General features: G+C 41.8%; 1 long non-coding RNA gene across 1 annotated transcript; it reads right to left on the bottom strand.

The window, feature by feature from the left end:
- Positions 1 to 1,748: 1,748 nt before the first annotated feature.
- LOC309848010 lies at positions 1,749 to 10,194 on the bottom strand. Its single transcript, XR_014302786.1, has 3 exons — positions 10,002 to 10,194; positions 8,090 to 8,386; positions 1,749 to 2,167 (listed from the first exon to the last, which is right to left on the bottom strand). It is a non-coding gene; the product is annotated as an uncharacterized lncRNA (long non-coding RNA).
- Between the last annotated feature and the right edge of the window lie 3,040 nt (positions 10,195 to 13,234).

Below are 13,234 nucleotides of genomic sequence, written 5' to 3' on the forward strand. Positions count from 1 at the left end.
TTACATTAGTTTCGGGCATACAACCTGCATGTCACGCTGTGCTCAAAGCAAATACAGCTGCCATCTGTCCCCCTATGTCACTATTACAATATCATTGACTATATTTCCTATACGATGCCTTTAAAATCTGTCACTTACTCATTCCATAACCAGAAGCCTGTAACTGCCCCTGTCCTTCACTCAGTTTGCCCATCTGCTCACTCCCTTTCCCCTCTGGCAACCATCAATTCATTTTCTGTATTTACAGGTCTGATTCTAATGCTACTTTTTGTTTGTTTATTCATTCGTTTGTTTGTTTTTTTAGATCCCGCCTGTAAGTGAAATCATGTTATTTGTCTTGGGTTATTTCATTTAGCATTTAGCATAATATCCTCTAGGTCAGTCCAAATGTTGTGATCTCATCCTTTTGTATGGCCACGTAAATGAAATAATTCTTATAAATCTGATATGTTAAATTAAACTTATCACTTGTTGAATGTGGAGTTCTCTTAAATAATTCAGTTCTGGAAATATACTTAATCACTTTCCAAATCAATTATGTATTTGCACATTTTAAATTGGATTGACGAGGCAGTTACTTTAATACTTCAATTACCTGCGAACATGACAAGTATAAAAGATACCAAATAAGTGCACATACCTTAAGCCAAAAACACAAATACCACAAGTTTGGTTCCCTCAAATCATTCTGGGGACATAAGTACTTCCCATACAAACTACGATTTCCCCATGTCATTATTGCTTGAGGTTGCATAAACACCAAATATTTAACCCAGGATGCTAACTGAATTCTTACTTGTGAGGAACTGAGTCGTACTTGCCGTTGCTGTATCAATTACCCTTAATTTCAGGAGAGCCTGGATCAAATAACCCAAGACAAAGACTCTCTGATTCTTGCCTTAGAGGAGTCTTGCCCGCCCTACAGCACTTAATTAGGTTTTGCATTTCTTTGGTTTTGAAGATATATAACTGTAATTTCCTTGACTCTCTAAAGAACGTGGAATTTGCTTAATTCCTACATTCTTTTTTATTCTTAGGACCTCATAATTCTTTTGTGGTATTAAAATGATATTCATTTGAATTCTGTACTTGTCTGACTATTGGTTTGCAACTTCCAAGGTAATTCAACTGACATGATTTAGGCTAGACAAGTTACCTGGAAATCCTGTTTTTGGGTTCTCAACTTTATGGGGGTATTCTTCTCTTAAAGCAAGCTTTCTTCAGCCTATGACTCTGTTACAGGAGGTTAGAGGATAGTTATGCCCAATTCCCAAAGCTAACCAATGAAGGGATTAGTACCCCATCAAAGCAGTATGAAAATGACTGTAAACTTAAAACATCCAGGGGCGTCTGGGTGGCTCCACTGGTTAAGCATCTGCTCAGGTCATGATCCCAGCGTCCTGGGATTGAGCCCTGCATCAGGCTCCCCCTGCTTGTGCCCTCTTGCTTTCTCTCAAATAAATAAAATCTTTAAAAAATAAAAAATAAACAAACAGCTGAACAACCAGCAGGCACAGAAGGAAACAATATCTAAACTTAAGCAAAGCCTCCTGAAAATACAGCTGCCCTTGACCCCCTCAGAGGGAGGTTTCCTTTTGACAATTAGCACTAGGAAGTGAAAATTCAGCTACCCTTGGCATCAAAAAGACTAATAGAATCTTCCATATTTTCCCATTGAAACCAAAATTCACCCCCTTTTTGTTAAGTAAACCTTTACCTCTCTGCTCTATGGTACTTGTTCCTGTGCACCTGTAAGTAAACCTTATCTTTGTCCTGTTAATCTGTGTTTTCTAAAAGGGATTTTCCAAACTTCAGATTTATAGGAGAAAACTTTTTGGTTAGAACTACCTAACCTCATTTTATTGCTGTTGCCTTTATTGGGCTTCACAGATACTGGTGTTTTTGATTGTTTGTTTTTTACAAACTGAAGGTTCATGGCAACCCTCCGCCACGCAAGTCCACTGGAGCCATTTTTCCAACAGCACTTCCTCACCTCATGACTCTGTGTCACATTTTGGTAATTCTGGCAATAGTTCAAACTTTTTCATTATTATATTTGGTTTGCTGTAATCTCATGATGTTAAACAGATGAGGAGCTGCTTCATATAGATGAGCAAAGAAAGGAATTTCTTGAGATGGAATCTGCCCCGGTGAAGATGCCATAAGACTGTTGAAACGACAACAAAGGATTTAGAATATTCCATAACAACTTAGTTGATAAAGCAGCAGCAGGGTTTGAGAGCATGAACTCCAATTTTTAAAGAAGTTCTACTGTATGTAAAATGCTATCAAACAACATTGCAGGCTACAGAGAAATTGCCCATGAAAGGAAGAGTCTGCCAAGGAGGCAAACTTCATTCTTACCTTATTCTAACTGTCCTCTTCCATTCTTATTGCTGTGATTTTTACTAAAGATCAATTGAGACTTCAGAGGCTCCTTTGAAAAACTTAAGATCTCTCCAAATTGGTAGCTCTAAGATCTTTCCTTTCTTATTATCTCCACTCCTTCCTCTTCCCTTACCAATTTCCATTTTTCCCTTCAGCCCCTTTGATATGTTCCCCTTCAGATGCTTACCTTCTCCAGCCCTCTGCCCACCACTTCCAGACCCTTCCCTTCATACTCCAGATGCTCAACAACCTACAGTCACTCTGGCTTTAGGCCCCTAACTCTGATCAGGAGCTCTTGAGGGACCAAACATAATCAAAAGAGTTACCAAAAGTGACCACCTAAAGCCAAAAATGTTTAAGTTCAAAAAGACTGTTTCTCCCCATAAGAGAACACAACTGGAAACACTGATTAGATAACCAAGGCTTCTACTGGAATGTCATTTAAGAATGATACACATAGAATCAGGTATGTCCAGACAGTTTTACGACATGGATCCAATGCTTACAAATTACTCTTGGAAAAACCAGCCTGGCTTATGGAGTTCCCAATCTTACAGGTAGGTAAGGAGGGTCACTTAGGGTCACTTCCTGGTAGGATCAGGAAACTTAGGATATTTTGGGGACCTCAAGGAGAGAATTTCACCCAAATCTATAGATACTGCAAGTAGAGTCTGGTAGTGAGTTTTTGGCTTAACTTCCTACCCTTGAGAGGCTTGGAAAATCCAATCTGAGATTCTTTATGGAAAGTTCCAGCAAAGAAAAACTAAAAAAAAAAAAAAAAGTTTGTGGGGTCAGCTACCATTGTTGTTGCACTTACAGAGATAATTAGGCCAAATTTGATGAGACTAGACTTATTTTGCAAAAATAATCTCTCTTTGATTATCTTTGATCAAAAGTATGAGTGACTCTAGAGGTGAATTTTAGGTTTTAACCCACTCTTACAAGTTATCAGATTCCAGTCTTTGGAGGTTTATTGTCTACCTGTGAACTAGACTCAATCTTGCCATCTTGGACATTTTGTCAGTCCTTATCCAAATCTCAGTTCTTCTCGTTTCTTTCAGTACCAAGTTATAGCCCTCCAAATTAATGTTTCTAATTTCTTTCCCACCTTCTTGATGTGGCATCACCAAAACCCAGCTCCCAACTGCCCAGATCTTTATTCGTGCTTCTAAGTTGTCTTTTAGCTATCTTTTTCCCAAAACCCTGCAAGCTGAAGCTGGGTGACTTGAGTAAAATTTGTCAGATTGCCTCCCTCTACCATCTAAATGTGCTTTTAGCACAATGTCTAGAAATCTTGACTGGCTATACTTTGAACTCAAAAACAGGGTTTATTGATGACTCCAACAATTGATCTTTTGTTTTTCTTTTTGTTTCAATAGGAATGCCTTTTGTTAAATGCTCGGGACTCAGGGACAGATTCAACAAAATATGAGGCAATGTGTTTTGATTTGTTCTTTTTGTCTTATCCATCTACTCTATGTTCTTTCCCTCTCTTACCTTACAACTTCTAACCAGTCTTCTCTCCACAGCAACTAATTCAGCTCCTTATAGGTGAAACTTCCATACATGATGGACTCAATCACCCCTCACCCTCACTCCTAACGAATTTTGTATCTTGTTTCCTCCTTCCCTTCATCTGCTCTAACTCCCTGGCTCACTTGCTGTTCCTCAAACTGCCAAATGCCCTCCTGCTTCAGGGTCTTTGCACTAGCTGTTCCCTCTGTCTAAGATGCTCTTCCCTCTGATCTCTGCAGGCTTTGCTCCCTGACATTCTCCAGGTCTTTACTGAGATGCTTAAATATTACCTTATTTTAAAAAGCCTTCACCACAATTACACAAAAGTCACACTTACATGCAATAGTCCCTGGTGCAGTGTCTAGAGGCATACACTGAGCCAGAGTTTGGGACGCAGGATGTTTACTAGAGATCAGCAGTTGTGAAAGGAAGATCTAGGAGAAGCAGGAGGGCAAATGGTGAAGTCAAATTTTGATGCAGGCACAAAAAATTATTGGCCAATTTGGTGAGAAATTCAAGAGAAAAGTATGCCCATCTGAATGTTCAAACTTTGATTTTGGCCCAGGTCATAATCTCAGGGCCATGGGATCAACACAGAGTCTGCTTGTCCCTCTCCCTCCTGTCCATCCCTGACCCCTAAAATAAATACCTTAAAAAAAAAAAAAAAAGAAAAGAAAAGAAGAATGGTCCTGTATCGGGCTGAAATGACCAGTGAAAAGGCCTTCATACCACTGCCTTGCTCGGCCATTGGTTATGCGCTGCCCTGGGAAGGGGCTGACTGTAGGCAAGACAGCAGCCTGAAGCTGAACCAACCCTGAAACAGCCAACAGCTGGAGTCCGCTGCTGATCACTCCCCACAGCTGGGCAGCAAGCTCTTCCTTCAAGAGGGGGCATCTTTGTGTCTATCACCCATTCTCCCACCCCTTTATGAAGCTGTGTGAGGGCAGGGTCTTGCTCTCAAATAATCACTGATATATCACTTAGAACACAGCCTGGTTCATAGCAAGGCTCAGTACCTATTGGTTGAATGAATGAATGAATGAATGAATGAATGAATAAATTCAGTTACTTAGATTGGAGATTTTATTAAAACTATGCACAAAATGCTTTAAAAATTTTACCCCAGGGATGCCTGGGTGGCTCAGTTGGTTAAGTGTCTGCCTTCAGCTCAGATCATGATCCCAAGGTCCTGGGATTGAGTCCCATATCGGTTTCCTTGCTCAGCGGAGAGCCTGCTTCTCCCTCTGCCTGCTAATCCCTCTGCTTGTGCTCTCTCTCTATCTCTCTGACAAATTAAGTAAATGAATAAATCTTAATTTTTTTTTTTTTACCCCAGTGAATAATAGAACTCCTTCACTCTTTCATCATGAAAATGTTTTAATTGGGGGCGCCTGGGTGGCTCAGTTGGTTGAGCCGCTGCCTTCGGCTCAGGTTGTGATCCCAGGATCCTGGGATCGAGTTCCGCATCGGGCTCCTTGCTCGGCAGGGAGCCTGCTTCTCTTGCTGCCTCTGCCTGCCTCTCTGTTTGCTTGTGTGTACTCTTTCTGTCTCTGGCAAATAAATTAAAAAATCTTTAAAAAAAAAAAAAAAGAAAATGTTTTAATTGGTTTGGGCCACACCTGCTATGTTATAGAACCACAGAATAACAAGACAAGGCTGCATCCAGCAACCCGAGAAAGAAGTAGTCTCTGTGTCCTCTTTGGGATGTTGTTTTGTTCAGTGTCTGAGTCTGCTTGGGCTGCCATAACAAAATACCATAGACCAGGAGTCTTAACAAATTTATTTCTTATAATTCTGGAGGATAGAAGGCCAAGAATAAGGTACTGGCTTACTTAGTTGCTGATAAAAACACTCTCCCTGACTTGTAGATGACCTTCTTTTTGCTGTGTCCTCACATGACCTTTCTATAGTGCACGCATGTTTGTGTGAAGGTGGGGAAATCTCGTTCTCGTTTTATAAGGCCAATAATCCCACTGGCCAACAAACTCCCACTGGAGAGTGAGGGTCCCACTCTCCATGAAGTCTTCTACCCTCTGAACTTCCAATCCCACCTCCAAACGCTATCACATCAGGTGTTAGGGCATTGACATATGAATTTAGAGGGGGACATAATCATTCAGTTGATAACAAACAGGCTATATGACAGAGTGATAGAGCACTGGACAGGGGGGCTAAGTCCCAGGTTTTTAGAGCTAGATCTGTTACCAAATGACTTTGACCATGAACAAGTTGGGATTTTTTGGATCTCAGTTTCTCCAACAGAAAATAAGGGAATTGTGGGGCACCTATGTGGCTCAGTCATTGAGCGTCTGCCTTCAGCTCAAATCATGATCCCAGGGTCCTGGGATCGAGCCCCACATCAGGCTCCCTGCTTAGTGGGAAGCTTACTTCTCCCTCTCCCTCTCTCCTACTTGTGTTCCCTCTCTCGCTATGTCTCTCTCTGTCAGTAAATAAAAGCTTAAAAAGGAAAAAAAAAAAAAAAGAAGAAGAAGAAGAAGAAGAAGAAACGAAGGGAATTGAGAAGATGGGCTCCAGGATTTCTTCCAGCTATGTCACATTCTGCTAGTTGTCTTTCTTCAGGCCCTTGAAATGTACATTTAGGTGGTATTTTGCCTGATTATCTTTAGATAACTTTTTAGAGAATAAAAAAAAAAAAAATCACAGGGCTATTTCAAGAATGTAGGTGGGTAATATGCACAACAAGGAGCTGAGAGAGGTAGAAGAGGAACACCGGACAGGCGATGGCTTTGCAAAGGATCTGTCTTAGCAAGGACACTCCTGGGAGCCAGTGGGCAGGCATAACGCCAGGACGGTGGAACTGGATGAGCCCATCGACAGCGGTACTTGGAACAAGAGTGGCTGTCACCAGATACTGGGACTAGAAAAAGGGGAGACCCAATGGGTACTTTATTTATTTAGTGCCTGTCTTATCTCACCTGTCTCTTCATTTCTTCCTTTTTTCTAATCTCTCCCAGAATCCTTTCCCCCACTGTAATCTCTATGAGAGGAGTTGTTGGTATAGAGAAGGCACCCAACAGATATTTATTAAATACATAAAAGATGTCAGGGTCTCAATAGGAGCGACTTGCATACATTTTGGGGAAAGTAATCACATTTTTTTCCCACATAAGATCCAGTTCTTTCTTTTTTCCTGCCCTTTCTTCTTTCTTTGCTTCCTTCCTTCCTGTTTCCAAAAAAAAATTTCATTAAACAAATCTTGCTTTTGCTAGATACAATTCGTTCTGGCATTTTAATCTTCTATTTTCTTTTTTAAAACCTTCTGGCCCTGACCTACTATACTTGTTTAGCCACCTCATAGGGTGGGAGGGGAAAGGGAGGGAGTGGGTCCCCGCTGGTGCATGTGATGGGGTCATCCTGAGCTAGAAATGATGTCCCAGGCTGAGAGCTCGGTGGCAGTGGCACTAGGCACTTCCCAACCCTCCTTTGTTCTGATTCTGTGCTCTGCAGGGAGGCTTAAATTTTTTCAAAGTTTTGTCTTCAGGGAATGAACATGCCAATCAGCAAACATGAGTATCTGTACTACTGATATTCCATCAATTAATTGATACTTTATTTTAATTAATCAGTTGATATTGGTTGATATTCTATTTTATACACCTACCTCTTGTGAATTTGATTAGTGTGAATCAGAATCTGAGAAACTGTTCACCTTAGACCTTTTGTCTAAAGTTCATAACTTTTGTAGAATTATGACCGTGACATAACTCTACAAAAAATGGAGCCTGGACTGGACAGGGGGCAGCCAGTTCCCTGATGGTGTAAGGAGACTATTCCTTTGGGAGACTGTAATGCTCACAGAAGTTTATGAAGACAACAGTGATCTTTCTGCATGCTGGCACTGCCTGCATCATGAAATCCTTTGTAAACCTCTGTAAGCCTCGCTCCGTTTGCCCAAATAAGAATGTTTCATAGGGATGGCCGACTTGAAGTTTGTTTTAGGAAGTTTACTTCCAGCACCTGTCCTTGGGGGCTAACAATTAAAGAATCATAGCACACATTTGCATCATGTAATACAGAATGGTCCTTGCCCTTGGAAACTACGTAACAAATGCAACTCAGGGGCCCTGGCTAAACCTAGACAAGCTATTAATATGCCCAGGTGCTTATTAAGCATTGTGGTACATTTAGATAGGGCTTTTCAGTTTTCCAATGTGCGCAGGCTCACCTGTTCCTTAAGGAAGTTAGGAAGGGTGATGTTGTAACTGTGGCTCTGACAGCTTAATCTACTCCAAGCTTTTGTCCTTGGGTCACCGGCTCAGTAACAGGAAGAACAAGGCTTTAATTTCCAGCTTTCTCACCAACAGCTCAGCTCTCAATGGCTTTCATACTTGAATATGGTGATCTTCTTTTGGAGAGTTCCTGACCTCTATGATGCCAGGCATGCTCATGAACTTGTCCCAACTTCTGCAGACACACGCCTAAGGCTACCAATCCTTCCAACCATGCACCTCATGTGGTCCAGCTGGAAAGAAAAAAACACAGCTAACACAGAATACAAAAGGAACTGTGCTCACCTCCCAACTCGTGAAACTACCTTCTTGGCTTTCATGGTTAAAGGGAGCCATCTGATCCAGAGAATTACTGAGATCCAATATCTAGAAGGAACTTTAATTTATATGTTTTTAAGATTTTATTTATTTATTTGAGAGAGAGAACAAGCAGAGGGGAGAGGCAGAGTGAGAGGGAGAAGCAAGTTCCCCAGTCCGGGGAGCCCAACGTGAGGCTGGATCTCAGGACCGGGAGTTCACGACCTTAGTAGAAGGTAGATGCTTAGCCACTTAAGTCACCTAGGCTCCGCCCCTAGACAGAACTTTAAATCAGACTTGATTTGAAGCAACAGAAGAGTTAATCAGGGGCGCACCTGGGTGGCTCAGTGGGTTGGGCCGCTGCTGCCTCCGGCTCGGGTCATGATCTCAGGGTCCTGGGATCGAGTCCCGCATCGGGCTCTCTGCTCAGCAGGGAGCCTGCTTCCTCCTCTCTCTCTCTGCCTGCCTCTCTGCCTATTTGTGATCTCTCTCTGTCAAATAAATAAATAAAATCTTTAAAAAAAAAAAAAGAAGAAGAGTTAATCAGGACTGAATGCACACCAAGGAATACCTGCAATCCACAGCTTATTGTTAATATATAAACATGCAAACATACTATAATTCAGGGTGACTTTCTTGTGCCAATTTCCAATTTGTCTCCACTTAAACTGCTTTAGGAGGCTGTCTTCATTCTACTACAGTTCTAGTATCCTTTAGCCTTTTTTTTTTCCTTCTGTAGTCAAAGTTCCATTGACCTATTTCTATGTGTCTGTCTAGGAAAAACACATATTTTCATTTCCTCTCCTACACAATAGTTTTGTCTCCTTATTTGTGGGGTTTTCCCACATCCCCCAATTCTCTGACACCAGCTGGGTGTCAGATTCACTGAATTCCTAGAGTAGATAAGTTAGCCCAAACCCTATACTTCCAAAACTGCCCCCCCGCCCCCCGCTTCAGACACCAGTTGCAAGTGGTAGGTCTTCAAGTTACCCCAACCTCTGACTTGGCTACAAATTGGAAGTCCTCATGACCCTGTCCTCAGGTTCAATAATTTGCTAGAATGGCTTACAGAACAGAGGAAAACAGTTTACTTACTACTGCCAATTTATTACAAAGGATATTTCAAAGGATTCAAATGAATAGCCAGATGAAGGGATGTATAAGGTAGGACCTATCCCCTTGGAGTTGGGGTATAACACCCTCCAAGCCTATAAACACGTTCACCAACCTGAAACTCTCCCACCTCCCATACTTGTGGTGTTTTTGTGGAGGCATCACGTAGGCATGATCTATCATTAACTTGATCTTCAGCCCACTCCTCTTCCCGAAGGATGGCGGGTGGGGCTGAAAGTTCCAAGCTTCTAATCTTGGCTTGGTCCTTCTAGTGACCAGCCCCCATCCAGAAGCCACCCAGAACCCCATCTAGAGTTGCTTCATTAGAATAAAAGACATTCCTATCATCCAGGAAATTCCAGGGAATTTATGTCAGGAACCAGGGTCAAAGATTAGGACAAAATATGCTCTTAGTTTTCTTATCACTTAGGAACTTACCAGGTTCAGGAGCCCTGTGTCAGGAACAGTGTCCTACTGTCCACTCTTAGAAGTCTGTTCTTTTATGTCACCAATTTTCCATCTCTGTTTACAACTGCTCATAGTGTAGATTTTAAGATGGAGGTTTCAGTGGGGCACCTGGATGGATGGCTCAGTCTGTTAAGCATCCAGCCCTTGATCTTAGCTCAAGTCATGGAGCCTATTTAAAAAAAAAAAAAAAAAAAAAAAGGGGATTTTCAGAAGACAATTTTGTAGAATACTATCTGCCTACTAACTGTGAAGCTAGACTGTGTTTCCTGCCCTGTTGCCTCTTGGCCTCTCTCTGAGCTCCCTCAGCCACTCTGAGGCTCCTCCCCACGTAGTAAAATAAGACAGAAGTTTCTACAGTCTTCATGATATAGGGAAGATTGTCTATTTAGGGTCCAAGCTATAAATGGCTTTCTCTACCATCCAGCCCCAAGTGTCTCATTCTTTCCTCTGTGCTTACTACTGGGGCCCTTTTGGCTAAAATAGAGGGATGTATTTACTCTCTAGCCCTGAGCCTCATATACACAGCATCCCGATCTTCCTTCTTGGGCCCCCATCTGGGCCAACACTGGGCTAGACAGTGGGAAACCCATGCATTTCATGTCAAGGTCTCACAAGGAGTCACTGGGCAGGTCTCCACTGGTAGATGTTGCATGCAATAACTCACATTTGCGTGATGAGTGGGGCGCGTTTTGAGAGGAACTGACAGGGCCAGTGAGGCTGTGCTCTGCCTAGAAGTCTTGCCACAGTCAGATCAAGCAGCCTCAGGGGCTGAGGAGAGATTGTAGCCAGATGTGGAGTGGAATTAGAGGTTTGAGAATTGCATGAAGCACAAGTCAAACAGAGATCCTTCTAAATTATCCTGCTTTTTAAAAATTATCTAATAATTCTCAAGTATATCTAACCTTATAATTCTAAAGATGTCACTAAGATGTGATTTATTTTTGCCAAGTTTTGTTTCTTCACTGGGTTTTATAAATAAAAAGAAATTTTTTTAAGCCTCTTGGGGTGCCTGCCTGGCTCAGTCAGTGGAGCATGCAACTCTTGATCTCAGGGTCATGAGTTCAAGCCCCACGTTGGGAGTGGAGCCTACTTATGAAAAAAAAATAAGAAAAAGAAAGCCTCTTGCATCCAATCACATGATTCATTATTTGTGGCCAGAAAATTCTTATTAAAAAAGAAGAATCCTCTGTTTGGGATGATAAAAATAAAGTTCTAAAAGGGATAGTGATGATGGCTATATAACATCGTGAGTGTTCTTAATATCACTGAATTGCATCCTATATATAGTTAAAATGGTAAAATTTTATTTGTATATTTTACAACAGTTAAAAAAAAACTTTTTTCTTTTCTTTCTTTCTTTCTTTTTTTTTTTTTTAAAGGCAGAACCCCAAAGCAGGGCAGAGAGACCTTCGAACTCTCTTTGAGCAGCTAGGAACACTGAGGGGTTAACCATGTCTGCTGTAAGAATCTGGCCTTTGGAGCCACACAGACCTAGAATCACAGTGAGGTCCTGCCCATGTGAGCTGTGTGACCTGAGCAAGCTTCTCAACCTTCTTGGGTCTCAATTTAAGAAAGACAGAAACTAACAGGTAGGACTTTTGCTAGGATTAAGTAAAATAATGTTAAGTGAGGGATTTAGAACTTGCCAACTTGGTTATGCCTACCCCCTGGAGCTTTTTAAAACTATATGTGCCCAGGGGCCCTGGGTGGCTCAGACGGTTAAGTGTCTGACTCTTCATTTTGGCTCAGGGTTGTGAGATCGAGCCCCGTGTGGGGTCCCACATTGAGCTGCACGTGGAGCCTGCTTAAGATTCTCTCTCCTTCAGGGCACCTGTGTGGATCAGTTGGTTGAATGACTGCCTCTGGCTTAGGGCCTGATCCCAGGGTGGTGGGATCCCGGTGAGCAGCTCCCTGCTCAGCAGGAGCCTGTGTTCTCTCTCTCTGGCAAGTAAATAAATAAAACCTTAAAAAAAAAAAATTATCCCTCTCCCTTTGCCACCTCTTTCTCTAAAAACAAACAAATGAAAACCCCTGCAAACAACAACAACAAAAACTCCGTGCTCAGACTCTATTGCTACTGGATACCCACCACCACTGGAAGGGCCTAAGACGTGATGACTCCTAGTGTTCAAAGCAGACATTTACACCAAGTGTTATGGTGAAGCTCCTTTCATAATTTAGTGCTGCAGTGTTTGTTTGTTTTCAATTTTTTAAAAAATTTTATATCCTTTTTGCCATTATCTACATTTCATTTATCCTGATAAAGAAGCTTGTTCCTCCTCTCTCTCCATACCTGCTGGCACACAACAACATGATCAATGGTCTTCTATTAGTGCTGTGCTTGTTGAGTTTTCGAATGTGTTATCAAATCCTCTCTTTGCCAGTTTGGTGATAATATCGTGGAGGCGAGGGAGGAAGGCTGAGACTGGGTAATCAGCTCTGCAGGAGAAGCAGGATCCATTGAGGCTCTGCCTCAGAGCAGCTACATGGGTCACTCACTCAGAGTAGCTCAGAGTCAGTAATGAGGAGTTGCCTATTTCCCTCTGTTACCCAGGAGTGCAAAGGGTACTTCCACTTTCCCCATATCCTTCTTTGTGATCTAAAACTTCCCAGATTTTAATTTTTTTAGTTAAAAAAATTTATTTAAATTCCGTTTAGTTAACATATAGTGTATTATTAGTTTCAGGGGTAGAATTTAGTGATTCATCAGTTGCACAGAACACCCAGTGCTCATTCTTTCAAGTGCTCTCCTTAATGTCTATCACCCATTTGCCCCAACCCCCCAGCCACTTCCCGTCCAGCAACCCTCAGTTTGTTTCCTATAGCTGAGTCTCTGATGCTTTACCTCTCTCCCTCTATTTTTATTGTTTTATTTTTTCCTGTCTTTCCCCTATGTTCATCTAATCGTGTTTCTTAATTTCACATCTGAGTGAAATAATATGGTATTTGTTTTTCTCTGACTGACTTATTTCACTCAGCATAATACCCCCTAGCTTCATCCATGTTGTTGCAAATGGCAAGATTTCATTCTTTTTGAAGGCTGAGTAATATTCCTGTGTGTGTGTGTGTGTGTGTGTGTGTGTGTGTGTTTACCGCATCTCCTTTATCCATTCATCTGTTGATGGACAACATCTGGGCTTTATCCATACTTTGGCTATTATGGACATTGCTGCTATAAACATTGGGATGCAGATGCCACTTCG

Source organism: Mustela nivalis (genome assembly GCF_964662115.1).
Source record: "Mustela nivalis genome assembly, chromosome: 14".
In the NCBI taxonomy this organism is placed as follows: domain Eukaryota; kingdom Metazoa; phylum Chordata; class Mammalia; order Carnivora; family Mustelidae; genus Mustela; species Mustela nivalis.